The sequence below is a fragment of the Littorina saxatilis genome, linkage group LG16 (genome assembly GCF_037325665.1).
Source record: "Littorina saxatilis isolate snail1 linkage group LG16, US_GU_Lsax_2.0, whole genome shotgun sequence".
Classification (NCBI taxonomy): domain Eukaryota; kingdom Metazoa; phylum Mollusca; class Gastropoda; order Littorinimorpha; family Littorinidae; genus Littorina; species Littorina saxatilis.
Window position 1 is genome coordinate 49,284,855 of NC_090260.1, and position 17,500 is coordinate 49,302,354.

The window sequence follows — 17,500 nt, forward strand, 5'->3', positions numbered from 1 at the left end:
GGGACGAGTCATACAGGCTGTTGCTTCAATGTCTTTCCCACTCTTTGCAACTTGTTAAAATGATAAAAACTACTGGGCTGGATTGTTAGTATCATCTTTGACCTGTGGTTTAATAGCTGATTTACCATCAGCGAGGTGTGTGATTCAGACCGGTAATGTGTTGAACAGTCCCGCCGTAACTTCGTGTGTGTTTAGTTCTTCATTGAGGAGTGAACTGTAAGTAGATGTTGTTTCTTTTGTTTGTATTGCATTTTGCTTGTCTATAAATAATATGTTCTGATCGTGTGAATGATGCTATGGTGTGCACGTATGTATGTAGCTATCATTGAAAGTACTGGGTGTTCTAAGTTTTTTTCATCAATCGATTTATTTACCAAATGTGTATCTCTTGTGGAATAAAATTCTTCATAAAACACTTGACCTCATTACATAAGTATAAGGTCACTACCATGTATAACATCCCCTTTCTCAGTCTGTACAAAACACATTGCTTTCTGCACATAATTCCTTTTTTCAAGGTTACAAACATATTTGGTATTCTTCTTACCGTCACAAATCCACCTGGCACGTGATCTCACAATAATACCATCAACTCGCTTCTGCCGCACTTCACACAAATCCACCTGGCACGTGATCTCACAATAATACCATCAACTCGCTTCTGCCGCACCTCACACAAATCCACCTGGCACGTGATCTCACAATAATACCATCAACTCGTTTCTGCCGCACTTCACACAAATCTGGCTTCTTGTACTCTAACAACTGTACATGACTTTCATTCACCTGATTTTCCAAACATACAATCTCAGCAAGGATTTCTCTCCTATAACTTTCTCTTTTTTTATGTGAGTCGTAGGAAATACATTTACCCCTTATCTCCAGCAAAATCATTTGAAAAAAAATTGATCATTAGTCATCAACATCAAATCTTCATCCTCAATCAAATGTATATTATTTCTGTCATAAACAGGTAGAGCATTGTATTTTCAAGTCTAATCTTACTTGCTTACCTGGTTTAAACATAAGTTTATTTCAACAAAGGTTACAATCATGACATGTTTTCAAAGTTCGCAGAAACAGCAACAAGCTAGAAGCTTATAGTGGTGTTCCTGCATGACAGTACAACATATAAGGCGGTAACGGCTGAACAATTTGTCTCAATAAACCAAATCTATTAATAACGTAATTAACGTTGCATAATGATAATAAAGAAGACAGTAAAAGGAAGGACACACATACATATGCATATTTGGCAAAAAGCAAAGGCATAATGGAGACAGGACACGACAATAGAATGAACAAAGAAAATAAAAGGGAACGAGATAGAGGAAGGCAGAGGGAGAGAGAGAGAGAGAGAGAGAGAGAGAGAGAGAGAGAGAGAGAGAGAGAGAGAGAGAGAGAGAGAGAGAGAGAGAGAGAGAGAGAGAGCGAGAGAGAGAGAGAGAGAGAGAGAGAGAGGGAGAGAGAGAGAGAGAGAGAGAGAGAGAGAGAGAGGGAGAGAGAGAGAGAGAGAGAGAGAGACAGAGAGAGAGAGAGAGAGAGAGAGAGAGAGAGAGAGAGAGAGCGAGAGAGAGAGAGAGAGAGAGAGAGAGACAGAGAGAGAGAGAGAGAGAGAGAGACATAGAGAGACAGAGAGAGAGAGAGAGAGAGAGAGAGAGAGAGCGAGAGAGAGAGAGAGAGAGAGAGAGAGAGAGAGAGAGCGAGAGAGAGAGAGAGAGAGAGAGACAGAGAGAGAGAGAGAGCGAGAGAGAGACAGAGACAGAGAGAGAGAGAGAGAGAGCGCGAGAGAGAGAGAGAGAGAGAGAGAGAGAGAGAGAGAGAGAGTAAGCGAAAGAGAAAGAGAGAGAGAGAGAGAGAGAGAGTACATAAGTATACATCCCAATTGCATATGCCAATAACAATCGCTATAACTTCTTAATTAAAACAAGAGGCAAAGCCTTCAAGGCTCACGTATGTGAAACTATATGTTGTACACACACACACACACACATGAAGATGAGATTTTTTAACTTTGGAATTCTCATGCAATACATGTACAAGTAATGCATAGGAATAAATCTTAACACACACACTCACACTACATACTCGCATCACATATATTACAGCACACTTATGCACACTTTCAGTTTCAGAATTTATTCAATTACCTCTGTCAACTTCAGGAAACATTTTAAAATACGCAGACTAGACACAATGACTTCATGCACAAAGTCAATTTGTCTGGTTTTTATCAGAAGAGTTTTTGTGCTATGTATAGAACCTGTTCACCAAGTTTAGTGACGATCGGTCCGTTCATTCTTGAGATCTATATGCGAACACAAACAAACAAACAAACACATGGAGCGAATCCTATACACACCCCTATACCGGGGGTGTAAAAAAAGAAAGCACTCTAGTGGGGCCTGCGGTAACACTGGCAAGAACATATTTTACATACAAAAAGAAACACAAAACAAACATACAATAATGATCACACAACGGCGCAGATAATACAGCACGAGGTACCTGTGATGAAATGACACCTGAACTAGCCCTAAATTGCAAGTGGCCTTTTACTTTTACAACAGGTAAATGTTTGTCAAGATCAAAGGGACTACAGAAATTGTCGTTTCATGGGGAGTGTCCATTCGTCAGAGGGGCCTCACATTGCAGGTACCATGCAATGTACAGTAACAGTAACTTACCATAAGCATTTGCTCAACCACACACACACACACACACATTCATGTGAAAACAGCACCTTGAAGTAAAAACAGTGGATTCCCCTTTTGAAAAATTGAAGGGGGGGGGGGGGGTGTCCACAAAATGGGGGTTAATTTACAGAACAAGTCAGAAGATACGAAAAAAAATTCTGAGATGACACGGGATTGTGAAGAAGTCCAAATCAGGTGGTCTTAAAAAAGGGGCGGTTCCAATGCAGTGGCCTTTTAAGAGGAAGCTGAGACAAAATGTCCAATACAGTGGAACCCCCCTTCTAAGACACCCCTCTTAAAATGAAGCAAGTAAAAAAATGGGGGTAATTTTACACAGGATATGAACAGAAAGTCTGAGAAAACAAGGTCTTGGGGGGGTCTTAAAAAGGGAGTTCTACTGTACCATGACTTGTAGTAGTACAGTTACCACTCCGTGTAAGTATTATCACAGAATACCATGACATTGTGCAATCTCCACCACCCCAGTGTTCAAGTAAAGTCACATTTCTCCTTGTGAAAACATCTCACAATCTCAGTCAAATCTAGCACGCTGTATTTGGTAAGAACATGCGTTGAATTTGTCACAGGCCAACATTCAAAATGCTGACTGCTTGCCAAAGCTAAAAGTCACTTTTACAAAACAAAGCTTTGTCATGTCTGAAAGTGAGACGGTGAGCCAAACATTTTTTATAAGAAATGTGCCTTTAAAATGATGGTTCATTCTTGAAAAGTCATAAAAAAGTCAAATATGGGAATCATTACACAAGAATCACACTCATTTTATCTTTTTCTAAAGACTCTTCCACACATGATACATTGCAGTGTTTTAGTGATGTGTAGTTCCTAGGCCTTGGTCTGTTTTCTATCACGTACACATACAGTGGAACACCCCTTTTAAGACTCCCTCCCTTTTAATAATCTGTTTTCTGACTTTCTGTTCATAACCTCTGTAAAGTTACCCCCAGTTTAAGACTCCCTCCTTCTAAGACCTCATTTTTTCCATTTTTGGGAGATATTACAAGGTGGGTTCAACTCACTTTTGAATCCAGGTCTAACTGACCTTTTCTTTTCTGTGTCTGGGAACAACCTGAATTTGAATGGGTTGGGTCTACCAGAATAATGAATGATTTGCCAGCACTGAAAATAATATTTTGATTAAATTTTGAAGGACGTTGGCAACTGACAAACCGTGAACTGGTGAATTATCTCCCCTAGACAGTGCCTGGTAAATTGCACACCATCTTTAGCCCTGGATCATGATCACAGGCAATGTTGAATACATTTTGAGAGGAGTTGCCAACTGAAAAACCGCTAAGTTAAGAATTACCTCCCCTTGGCAGTGCCCAAGGACGTATCACCTTAACTTACAAAATAAGATGAACTGATTTAAGTGATTCAAACTTCTAATTTTTGACAACAGAATGACAATACAGATATTGATTTGAAAACATGATACATATAGTGGGGAAAGGAAAGAAGATCATGTTATCCATGGGGTGATTTGTCCATGATCCAAGCCTTCACACCCAGAAGTCTCTCTGATGTGTCACTTGTCCTGTGGGCTACCAGCTCCACATGCAGGGAAGAATATGAAAGATTACACGGAATAGCCTTGAATTTCATCATCGTTTTCCTCTCGCACAGTGTTAGGGTCAATGATAGCACAACACTTCATGCAGCATACCACAGTCCTCTCTAAATGATTCAGAAATGTCACCAATTTTGTTTGAGAGTACACTATCCGACATGTTTGGAAACCAGAGAATGGCAATGTCCACAAGGATGGAGCCTCAGCTCCAGGAGAAAATGAAGACATTTCTGTAGCAGCTGCTGTTGTTACCACTTCAGTTGTGTTGTCAGTCCAGGATTATGCCCAGCTACTTGTAGTTGTACTTCTGAACCACGCAGGCTTGCATGGCACTGATAAGCAGCGGGTCATGAGGGGTGGGTGGGGGTGTCGAGTGTCCTGCAATTTATTCCACCCCTGCTCTGTGCTTGCTGTCATCACTCGCCACCATGTCGTCATATCCTCAGATCTGTAACCAATAGCAGACATGCATATATAGCTGATAAAATTGTTTTCAAGTTCTTCTTCTTTAATCTTGAAACTGAGTTTTGTCAGGCTTCTAGCCATTCAAACTGTTCAGCATGGGAAACCCTGAAAATGTGCAAAACGCGCCAACTGACTTAGTTTGATGGTCAGACACCACCGACTGTTCAGTATGGGAGTCCCTACCAGGCACCCTGCACATTAGCTGACTTAGCTTGATGGATTATGGAAGCACGCAAGCCACCCCACCACAACACGGTATCAGTTTCTGGGGGCAGTTACTTACCTCACATAAGTGACATGACTTTATTGTTCAAATGTATTGTCATAGTACAATTATACCACTTGACAATACCTGGAGACAACTTGACTATGATATTCAATTAATCAATTTTAAAAACAAAGCAAACACCTTAAACTTATGCGAAATTGACAGTTATAATACTCACTAGCCTAAAATTACAATTACTAAACAGACCACTGATGAAGCAACAACATGAAGCAAAATGTATCAACATATTTTATTTCCAAATCACACACTCAGCATACAGCAAAGCTATTTCGACGCTCCTTTTGTGTCCTGTGGGATCTGTACAGTTAGTCACTTGCAATGACATGAACATTCATTTGAGTGTTATGATGAAAGTACATCAAGCACAATGAACTATAAGCTCATCCAGGCATGTTGTGTGTTACTACTGTTACACCCCACAAACATCTGCAATACACTAATAAAGTCTGAAAAGTTAGAATATTAGTAATAGTATATAGGTAGGTACTCACAAAGATGTTGCTCGTGCAGAAATCCAAAAATATGCTGAAGACCAAACTGTCAGGCTCATGATTGTCCAGGTGGCAGAAATCGAAGAGGATGATGATGCGCTGAAAATAAAAATGTAATTGTACTTTAAACTTGGTCAGGTTTGTCTGAGCGCAGGAGATGACTGTCTTTTTGTCTGAAATCGCATTCAATCTGATGTTCAAAAGAAACAATGGTTAAGCATAAACTGACAATGCAATGATGCACTGAAGTTGCGTGAAGCAATATAAAAACATTCAGTTTGCAGTCACGCTAGTTCATTTTCAGAACCACTAGCCAACTAGTGCAAATTGATTTTGACTTTCAGGGCTGCATAAACTACATTGCCAAGCACTACAAACCGTCCTAACCCAAAAGTATGGAAACAAAGTCTTATCTGACCAATGCATGTACTAACAGTTAATTTATTAACTTGATAATTAAGTAGAAGTGCAATGCCAAGGCATATCCCCCCCCCCCCCCCCCACGAAGGACAAATCGCCCCTTTCTCTCACACAAACACACAGACACCCCACACACACACACGCTCAAACCACGTCACACACAAACTCACTCACACACACATCATCCATGCACACAATGTATTATTTATAAGCGGGGGTTCTGCAAATAATCAGTTTCAAGTTTGACAATGTGGCCTTTCTTTACAAGAAACGACGCTTCGGATCAATAGTAGGTATCAATAAAATCGATCACACTCAGAACAGACGGAAAATATACCAAAATCAATCACTTTTCTGACTTATAAACTGGTCAAACGTGAGAAAATATTTTGGAGATACTAACACGACAAATATTACGTGTAAATGCTTTGTTTTGAGGTCGGGCGCGGTCGATTGTGGTTGGGAGCGATCGCCGGGCACGCACGGTCATGCGGTAATTAGTCAGACCGACACAGTTTAGGGGCACACACGCTCAAACCACGTCACACACAAACTCACTCACACACACATCATCCATGCACAAAATGTATTATTTATAAGCGGGGGTTCTGCAAATAATCAGTTTCAAGTTTGACAATGTGGCCTTTCTGTACAAGAAACGACGCTTCGGATCAATAGTAGGTATCAATAAAATCAAGTGTAAGTTGTAACACATGTATGTTTAGATGATTTTGACTCAGTCATCATTGTGGATTGACACGTCAATCCGACCTCGAAGTTTCACATGTTAATGTGTAAGTATTAAATAAATAAAGCATAGTTCTATCTGAAACAGCAAAAAAGTGCAATCTCAACCACATAATCATTGACCCTCACCACCTTATTCTGTTCACCGACTCAGGGCCTAGCATTAGAAAACGAGAGTTCAGCTTACAAACTACAAAGGTAGGGGTCTGTGGCAACACCCCTGGAATTTGAAGAGGTTTTGTGATTTTGCATCTAAAACTAGCCCAAAACTAGTTGTAAATGTAAGTACAGTAACATGTACCAGTATTCAGTTTTTTTGCCTAAAACTAAAAATGCCTACCTTCTTCAAACAAACAGGGTGCCGAACAAACACAGTATCACTCAATGTCAGCAATGCCACTCCTTGTCTTGAAGTTGTTAAAAACTGTACACACTGGGCATGTCTTTAGCACAAATCATGTCCTTCACTTGCTAGAGCCACAAAACACCCACACAGAGGATGCTCGTGCGATGACAGACCCAGGAAGTGCTTGCTCAAGCAAGCTGTCAAACCGATTGAGAAACGGCGCACAAAGCGAGAGCTGGGGCTGTTTTGGGGTAAGCTTATACAGTTTGGGAATATAGGTTTTTGCATTTCGTACACCAAATCGAGTTTCGCGTAAGGTTAATACTGGAGATGTCATTTCGTCGTAAACAGTGCACCGAACGGTGCACAATGCTAGGCCCTGGTTCCCCCGCCGAGCAGCTGGCGACTATAGTAGCCGGGCTAGTCTCAGATCGGCACCGCTGTTTCAATTTTGTGAGCCTTCGAACGGATCACAATATTTTCCTGTCGAGCCGCAATTTTAGAAGGGGAAATTCAGTAAATTCTTAACCCTAAGGCAATTCGGCGGCAGGCACGCGTTTGGCGCCCTCAAATGTTCCTACCGTGACGGCTACAGGCCGGGTTTCACCCTTCTGTATCTAGAAAAAAACACAGGAACTCCACTAAATGAACTCCACTGACACTGAAGTTAACTGAGAATCCTCCCCCCCCCCCCCCCCAGACACACACACTTTTCAAGTGGTTGACATGCTAAATACCGTGTACTCACAAAAATCGAAGAGCGAAACAGAACTCGTCTAGTACGCCGCAGCCATATGATGTAAAAGGCACGCTATCCCACAATTCCAGAAAACCGTGCCGGTTTGACTAATCATAACGTAATGATATTTTGTTGTTGTCAGTTCAAAATACACCATAACACCCTTATCGATCACTTTTCTGACTTAAAAACTGGTCAAACGTGAGAAAATATTTTGGAGATACTAACACCACAAATATTACGTGTAAATGCTTTGTTTTGAGGTCGGGCGCTGTCGATTGTGGTTGGGAGCGATCGCCGGGCACGCACGGTCATGGGGTAATTATTCAGACCGACACGGCAGTTCAGGGGCTCTGCTGCCGATCTTGAAATTCACATAAATCTAACGGGCCAAGAACAACTTGAAGACATCCAATCATTACAGGCATTTTAGATCTACTAATTTTACTAGCACTGTGTCATCCGTGTCTGCTGAAACTGATAAAACAAAATATAAAATACCGGTGACACAAGTGGAAAACACTAGATCTGTCTGTACTTACCGGGACTGCCAGCCGGCCGTCGATACTCCGCTTTCAACAGCTCTTCCTCGCGCCTCGCGCAGATGATTGGAAAAAAACCGCTGTGCAGATCAAACTGTAGGAAATCTCACTTTGGTATCTTCTTTAGTCTATTTTTCTGGAGCTTAGAAACCGAACCCGGTGAAATCTTGTTCCCCGATTCGGCGAATGCAGAGGTGAGACTGAGTGAATCTGTGTAGGCTACCACAATCCCTCGCGCGACCCCTGACCTGATCTTGACCCCCTAACCTGGTCTACATACCAAACAGGACACAAATCAGTCAACTGCTTGTACCCCTTCAAAACCCCCCACCACCCGGTTTCTTTGGATACACGCTTTAACTACACACATGCCGACACAATGTTGACCATTGCTTCAATAATTTGAAGATGGTGCTTGAAAATTAACCAGGTGAAATGAGTATTTCGGTGTTTAGCCAAAAATGTTAAAGTTTCTACCACAGACATACACACATACATACATACATACGCACGCACGCACAGACAGACAAAGTTTATCATCGCATAGGCTACACTTACGTGAGCCAATTAGACTTAAATGATCTATAATGAATGGTGCATACTGCACTCAAATTCGTTTACTTGCTTACCTGATCCAACAAATGTTATATCTTTTAAAAGTGAATTATTAAACTTCTATAGTGGTCGGTGTCTTTTTACAATGTCAGTATTGAAACATAAAGACACAGGTGAATGATACGAATTATAACTGGGCATGATATCAACACCATTAACAATTAATCCCAATTGTTCAGATGTTGAGACATAAAGACACAGGTGAATGATACGAATTATAACTGGGCATGATATCAACACCATTAACAATTAATCCCAATTGTTCAGATGTTGAGACATAAAGACACAGGTGAATGATCCGAATTATAACTGGGCATAATATCAACACCATTAACAATTAATCCCAATTGTTCAGATGTTGAGACATAAAGACACAGGTGAATGATCCGAATTATAACTGGGCATAATATCAACACCATTAACAATTAATCCCAATTGTTCAGATGTTGAGACATAATCCAGTCTACGTATTTGTACATCATTAAATCTTTGCCAGGTATATTTTCTTTAACCTGTGTGCAGTCTTCTATAAATAGATACAAGATTCTACTGTTCCATCATTTCTAACATCTTGTTCCTACTTCTCATTCTATACACTTTTGAATGATGATTAGAATCAATCTTAGGATCAATTGCAATGTTCCAGTCCCCTCCAAACACAACACAGACTCACAGTCATTATCAAATGAAACAATATCCATCTGGTTTTCAAAACACTCTGGGTGGTCACGACTGCTTCGGCCATATATACCGAGCAACAAAAGAAACGCGAACAAATTCTGCAATGTTTGATTGACAAAATCTCGATGAATTATAGAGTTAGAATTATCAAACGACAAAAGTTTACTGAAAGCATGTTTGACATACCTCTTTTTGATTATTTTGATGCTGCGACTGTTTCAACACACGGGTCTTTCGTTGCTCGGTATACACTCCCCACAGTAAATCGTTTATTCAACATTTCTATATCAATCAAAATATATCGCCCCTCTGGATCTCTCACAACATTATGAAGTTTATATTCAAAAATAATTTTAAATAACACAGCAACTCCTCTGCGTGCAGTAGGCTATTATCTCCTGCCACAATACATTCAAACCCCCATAACTTGACTAAATGTAAAAAGGCGAGCAGAAACAATACTTACATTTGAGAGCTCAGACTGGAAATCTCCCCCGAGACACCCTACCTGTGACGTGCTTTATTACACTCGCAGCGGAACTTGCGCACCTGTCAGGTGGTGAACGTGTATGCATCCTCAGCCTTACACGTCGCAGAATTCAAAAGTGGGCGGTGACTTCACTGAAAGGTGAAACGATTGTCGTTGACCCTGACTGAACTATACCTCCTTGCTCTTGAAAACCATTTCGTAGAGAGAGAGAGAGAGAGAGAGAGAGAGAGAGAGAGAGAGAGAGAGAGAGAGAGAGAGAGAGAGAGAGAGAGAGAGAGAGAGAGAGAGAGAGAGAGAGAGAGAGAGAGAGAGAGAGACAGAGACAGAGAAAGAGAGAGAGAGAGAGAGACGGAAAGAGAGAGAGAGAGCGAGAGAGAGAGAGACAAAGAGAGAGACAGAGACAGAGAGAGAGACAGAGAGAGGGGTAATCTCTGAACTTTATTACGAAAGGACAAAGGTTCGTATAACCTGACGTTCACCTGTAAATTCACGACACGCGTAAACTTCATCGACGGGTCAACTTTAAAGGAGATTTGCTTCATGTTGCTTTTTGCCAGTGCTTGACTCCAGGTCAAGCCCTTGGGTGAACTGGGCAGAGATGTCGACAATCTAAAAACGCATATAACTTTCCATAGATAGAATTAGATCAACGCGACCAAGCCACCATGCACTCGGTCGATTGAAGGGGTTTAAAGGCATTATTCATGAGAGAGAAAGAGAGAGGGAGGGAGTGAGCGAAATCGAGATTGAGAGAGAGGTCAGAGAGAGAGACAGAGAAAGAGAGAAGAAGTGACAGAAAACGAGATTGAGGGAAAGAGACAGAGACAGGGAAAGAGAGAGGGAGGGAGACAGCGAGATTGAGAGAGAGAGACAGAGAAAAAGAGAGGAAGGAAGTGACAGAAAACGAGATTGAGAGAGAGAGAGAGAGAGAGAGAGAGAGAGAGAGAGAGAGAGAGAGAGAGAGAGAGAGAGAGAGAGAGAGAGAGAGAGAGAGAGAGAGAGAGAGAGACCGAGAAAGAGAGAGGAAGGAAGTGACAGAAAACGAGATTGAGAGACAGAGACAGACAAAGAGAAAGAGAGAGGGAGGGAGTGAGCGAAATCGAGATTCAGAGACAGAGACAGAGAAAGAGAGAGGGAGGGAGTGAGCGAAATCGGGATTGAGAGAGAGACACAGAGAAAGAGAGAGGAAGGAAGTGACAGAAAACAAGATTGAGGGAAAGAGACAGAGACAGAGAAAGAGAGAGGGGGTTAGCGAGATAAAACAAGATTGAGGGAAAGAGACAGAGAGAGAGAAAGAGAGAGGGGGTGAGCGAGAGAAAATAAGATTGAGGGAAAGAGACAGAGACAGGGAAAGAGAGAGGGGGTTAGCGAGATAAAATAAGATTGAGGGAAAGAGACAGAGAAAGAGAGATGGAGGGAGTGAGAGAGGGATAGGGGGTTGGGGGAGGAGAGAGATACAAAGTGGGAAAGGGGCGGGAAGTGCCAATGTCAATAACCATTTTTGGCTCACGTAAGTGTAGCCTATGCGATCGTAACTTTGTCTGTCTGTGCGTGCGTGCGTATGTGCGTGCGTGCGTGTGTATGTCTGTGGTAGAAACTCTAACATTTGAAGACGTCACATTACATTGACGTCACATTATGACGTAAGAGGGTTAGACGTCACGCGAAGGAAGTACTGAAAGTCTCGGTCATTATTAGTTTGAGCGGGCCGAGACTAGTTGGCAGTCGTGTCCCTGTAAGTAGGCTACATGCAGACAGACAGATCTAGATCTAGTGTCTCGCTTTCTTGCACAGTTTCACCTATGCTCTTTCTGTGTGTGTGTGTGTGTGTCTGTGTGTGTGTGTGTGTGTGTGTGTGTGTGTGTGTGTGTGTGTGTGTGTGTGTTACTGTTTGTCGATTTCTTACGTGAGCCTTGATGGCTTCGCCTCTTGTGTTTATTTGCGATTGTAGTGGAAAACGTACAAAGTGGTTGCTTATTCACGACAGGCCCTCGCCCTAACGAGGGATTACACTGATAAGAGATAAAGAGAGAGGAGAACAAAATGAAAGAAGGAGAGAGATGGGAATCAACAGATAAATGCTGCAAATCCTTTCTGAGTAATGAAATTCAATTGCGACGTCTAAGTGTACGACAAGAGAGCTGACACAGGGTAATACCACTGACACAGGGTAATACTACTGATACAGGGTAATACTACTGACACAGGGTAATACTGCTGACACAGGGTAATACTACTGAGACAGGGTAATGCTACTGACACAGGGTAATACTACTGACACAGAGTAATACTGCTGACACAGGGTAATACTACTGACACAGGGTAATACTACTGACACAGAGTAATACTACTGACACAGGGTAATACTACTGACACAGGGTAATACTACTGACACAGGGGAATACTACTGACACATGTTAATACTACTGACACAGGGTAATACTACTGACACAGGGTAATACTACTGACACAGGGTAATACTACTGACACAGGGTAATGCTACTGACACAGGGTAATACTACTGACACAGGGTAATACTACTGACACAGGGTAATACTACTGACACAGGTTAATACTGCTGACACAGGGTAATACTGCTGACAGGGATTTTTACTGCAGTTGTTCTTTCTGTATATGATTCTACGTAAGATTTCTTCCCAAATTCAACATTCTTCTTGACTTTGTTTAAGAATTCAGCTCTTTTTTTTTAAAAGCCTTATTGGTGGTACTGTATGCATTGGTGACGCATGGACCGCCCTTATCCTTGATTGACAGTGCCAAGTAAGATGGTGACGATCTAACAATGTAACATGTTTTCTTCCTCTGACCACGTGTGTGCTCAACCTGCCATAGGCATGATTTCCTCAGGTTCTGGAACCTGTAAAAATAGGGAGAGGGCCCCTAATATGGACCGGTATCTAATATGGACCGGTATCTAATATGGACCGGTATCTAATATGGACCACCTCATGTTCTCACAAAGTAACGAACCACTGAATGTCTTCCTAAAGGACTTGAGAAATATTGTTATCAGATGGTTTGACTGTCATGTCTGCACGGAGGCATGGTTGACAAGTCAACGTTGCGGCCTGCATTTATATGGGGAGATTTATATAGCGCTTGACGTGACGTTTTCTCTAAGCGCTTTACATATTAATTTCTGCCGTGTGAGATGGACTTTTGTTTACACAATATATCACGCATTCACATCGGCCAGCAAACCTCAAGCCTATTAGGGCGAGCATTCACCTTTCACGGCCTTTATTCCAAGTCACACGGGTATTTGGTGGAAATGTTTAGCTATGCCTATAAAATTTTGCCAGGAAAGACCCTTTTGTCAATCGTGGGATCTTTAACGTGCACACCCCAATGTAGTGTACACGAAGGGACCTCGGTTTTACGTCTCACTCAAAAGCTCACCACCACATCTCTCTTTGAGCTACTGATACCGGACGTCATTGACACTGGTGAAACGATGTTTGCCGCACAGAAGACATGTGAAAGCATGAAGGTCATTTTTGACTTCTTTGGGTGTGCCATGTATCCCCGAGGCTAGCGAGAGCTTCCATGAATGTTGAATTGTGCAGATTCACAGTCATAACATCTGATAACAATTAAGTAGATGTGCAACGCCAAGGCACTGCATACCCCAGCGAAAGACAAACCTCTCTCTCTCTCTCTCTCTCTCTCTCTCTCTCTCTCTCTCTCTCTCTCAAACACACACACACACACACACACACACACACACACACACACACACACACACACACACACACACACACACGCACACACACACCTCAAGTTACACACGTACAAAAATACACACTCACTCACACGCACTCACTCACTCACTCTCTCACACACACTTCATACACACAAAACACACCCCCATACGCACATATAGACAGACGGACATACACACCTTTACAAACAAACACACACACACACACACACACGTACACTTACGCACACGCACAAACACACTCCCACCCACCCACTCTCTCTCTCTCTCTCTCTCTCTCTCTCTCTCTCTTTCTCTCTTATACAGACACTCACACACACACACACACACACACACACACACACACACACACACACACACACACACACACACACACACACATTGACTCACACAAATCTCATACATACAAAACACACACTTATACGCACATACACGGTTGGCCTATCAATCAATCAATCAATCAATCAATGAGGCTTATATCGCGCATATTCCGTGGGTACAGCTCTGCAGTGATGCCGTGTGAGATGAAATTTTATACGGCCAGTAATTGCAGCCATTTCGGCGCATATTTACCTTTCACAGCCTATTATTCCAAGTCACACGGGTATAGGTAGACAATTATTAACTGTGCCTAAGCAATTTTGCCAGGAAAGACCCTTTTGTCAATCGTGGGATCTTTAACGTGCACACCCAATGTAGTGTACACGGGGGGAGAGTTCGGACACCGAAGAGAGTCTGCACACAAAGTTGACTCTGAAATAAATTTCCGCCGAACCTGGGATCGAACTCACGCTGACAGCGGCCAACTGAATACAAATCCAGCGCGCTACAAACTGAGCTATATCCCCGCCTAGTGGTAAGGCGTCCGCCCCGTGATCGGGAGGTCGTGGGTTAGAACCCAGGCCGGGTCATACCTAAGACTTTACAATTGGCAATCTAGTGGCTGCTCCGCCTGGCGTCTGGCATTATGGGGTTCGTGCATGCTAGGACTGGTTGGTCCGGTGTCAGAATATTGTGACTGGGTGAGACATGAAGCCTGTGCTGTGACTTCTGCCTTGTCTGTGGCGCATGTTATATCTCAAAGCAGCACCGCCCTGATAATTACGGCCCAAACAAACAAATACGCACATAGACAGACGGACACACACACCTTTACAAACAAACACATATACACACTCATACACACACAAACATACACACAAACTCATGCACACACACATTCACACACACACACACACTCTTTCTCCCTCTCTCTCAGTCTTTCTTACACACACACACACACACACACACACACACACACACACACACACACACGAGTACAGACTCAAGCACGCACACACACACACACACACACACACACACACACACACGCACACACACACTAACACTAACACATGTGCACAAAATGAACACACACACACACACACACACACACACACACACACACACACACACACACACACACACACACACAAACAGTAACACTAACACATGTGCACAAAATGAACACAAACACACACACCGCGCGAGAGAGAAAGACTACAGGGAGGCATGACGTCATGATGCATTAATTGACGTCAAAGACTTTCGACCGTGACGTATTCTTCTTACGCGAGCTTTATCCATAGACTTGGAAACTACGGAATTTCTACCCGTCCAAAGCGGCCTTGGGTGGCGTTTGCTCAAAAAATGGGGGCGCCAATTTTACCCACCGTATTTTTGTTAGTATGGTCCCAATTTTTGGTGAACTTCCATCTCCAACTGTGGCCCATTTTCGGGCACAAAGAATCCTTCTTTATCATGTATTATTCGGTATGCACATTTCTCAAATCGATTACAGTATAGCGTTCACGGGATACCTCCAGCTTCGCTGGGATAATTATTTCTCAAGTCCTTTAGGAATACATTCAGTGGTTCGTGTAGTAGTTCGTCTATTGGAACTCGTCATTATATGCCTCTTGGTGTATACTACATGTCTTTTTGTCATTGATATCGTGCTATCATGGTGGAAGGAGTACTGGAGAGGAGGGGTGTTCTTGAAATAATCACAGACAACATGAAAATATTCGAGTCTACCGTGGATGTTTGTTTTTGTTTTGATTGCCTGTTCCTTTTCACAATGTTACTGCTTGGTTACATATTAGTTTTACAATGTATGTCGAACTAGAAGTGAGCATGAACGATTCCGATCAGCTAGATGACTGGACCCGTCTCAAACGGCCATTTGCCCCTGAACGCCATTTCACGGTGAACAGCATGACGCTTTTAGGTATAGAAGATGTTAAATGTTATAATTATTAGGGCCTATACTATTTTTTTTTTTAGCATTCTCAGTCTGATAATACACATGAAATGTCCAACCAATTGCTATTCTTTTTAACACTTGTATAAAAACAACAATTGTATGCCTTAGATTTGGTATATTAATGAATAAGAAGAGTTTATGAACGGCACTTTGTGTTTCTTATCTATTTATTTACGCGCTCTCTCTCTCTCTCTCTCTCTCTCTCTCTCTCTCTCTCTCTCTCTCTCTCTCTCTCTCTCTCTCTCTCTCTCTCTTTCTTTCTCTCTCTCTCTCTTGTGTGCTTTTGTTGCAGGTCAGGGGTCAAGGTTAGGTCAGATCGCGTGAAGCATTGTGGTATAGATTCACTTCTCAGTTCTAACCGAGCTGCATTCGCTGATTTGGGGAAGACGATTTCACATTGTTCGGTTTCGTAGTGGCTCCAGAAAAAATAGATAAAGAAGATACCAAAGGAGATTTCCTACAGGTTGATCTGCACGGCGTGTTTTCAATGTCTGCGCGAGGAAGCGCTGTCGAAAGGGCAGTGTCGATCTCAGTGGCAGTCGTGTCCCCGTAAGTAGGCTACAGACAGACAGATCTAGATCTAGCGTCTCCCACTCTTGCACTGTCTTAGACTACTGTGTGTGCGTATGTGTGACGGAGTGATTGAGTTTGTGTTACTGTTTGTCGATTTCTTACGGGAGCCTTGAAGGCTTCGCCTCTTGTTATCTCTTGCGTTACTGACAACATCGTTATTGAAACTATCACGGTGCACTAAGAGATGGATAGAGCAAATCTCAAAAATGCTTATTAGTGTTTTTCGTTCAAAAGTTCATTGTACCGATTTGATCTATAAATCTCTTAGCGCACTGTGATGTCTCAATAACTTGGGGGGGGGGGGGGGGGGTGTTCGGATGAGGGGGGGGGGGGGGGGGGTGGGGGTGCGTGGCCAACCTGCAGGTCTTCACGAAGAGAAGCTAAACTCTGACTCCATTCACCTAGATGAGACAAGCAGTAGTGGTTGTGTGTGTGTGTGTTTGCTTTAGATTATTAGTTATAGTTAACTTACATTCTTTATTTTGATCTGACTTGTGTTAGGGTATTAGCATTATTTTGACCTTGACACTACCTGCAGAGGCTTTCTGTGTATGTTAAATACATAAGGCCAAAAAAAAAAAAATTGTCTGTTTAGGGTAACCCGACCGACCCTATCGATTTGGCGCCGACCCAAAAACTTTTTTTTGATTTCAAAAAAAAAAAAGAAAAACAAGAGGTAAAAATGCTAAAAAGAGACATTTGGCGTTTCTTTCTCTCCCTTTCTCTCTGTTTTATTTATACGTTAGTTTTGAAACATGTATTCATCAAATA

General features: G+C 42.3%; 1 protein-coding gene and 1 long non-coding RNA gene across 2 annotated transcripts in view; both read right to left on the minus strand.

Annotated features, from left to right (window-relative positions):
• The window catches only part of LOC138950131 (uncharacterized), a 100,899-nt gene that overhangs the window by 21,978 nt on the left and 61,421 nt on the right, over positions 1–17,500 (minus strand). The gene's annotated exons all lie outside the window — the stretch shown is intronic.
• On the minus strand, positions 2,121–7,292 carry LOC138951149 (uncharacterized). The gene is made up of 2 exons (XR_011451014.1): positions 5,530–7,292; positions 2,121–4,732 (listed from the first exon to the last, which is right to left on the minus strand). It is a non-coding gene; the product is annotated as an uncharacterized lncRNA (long non-coding RNA).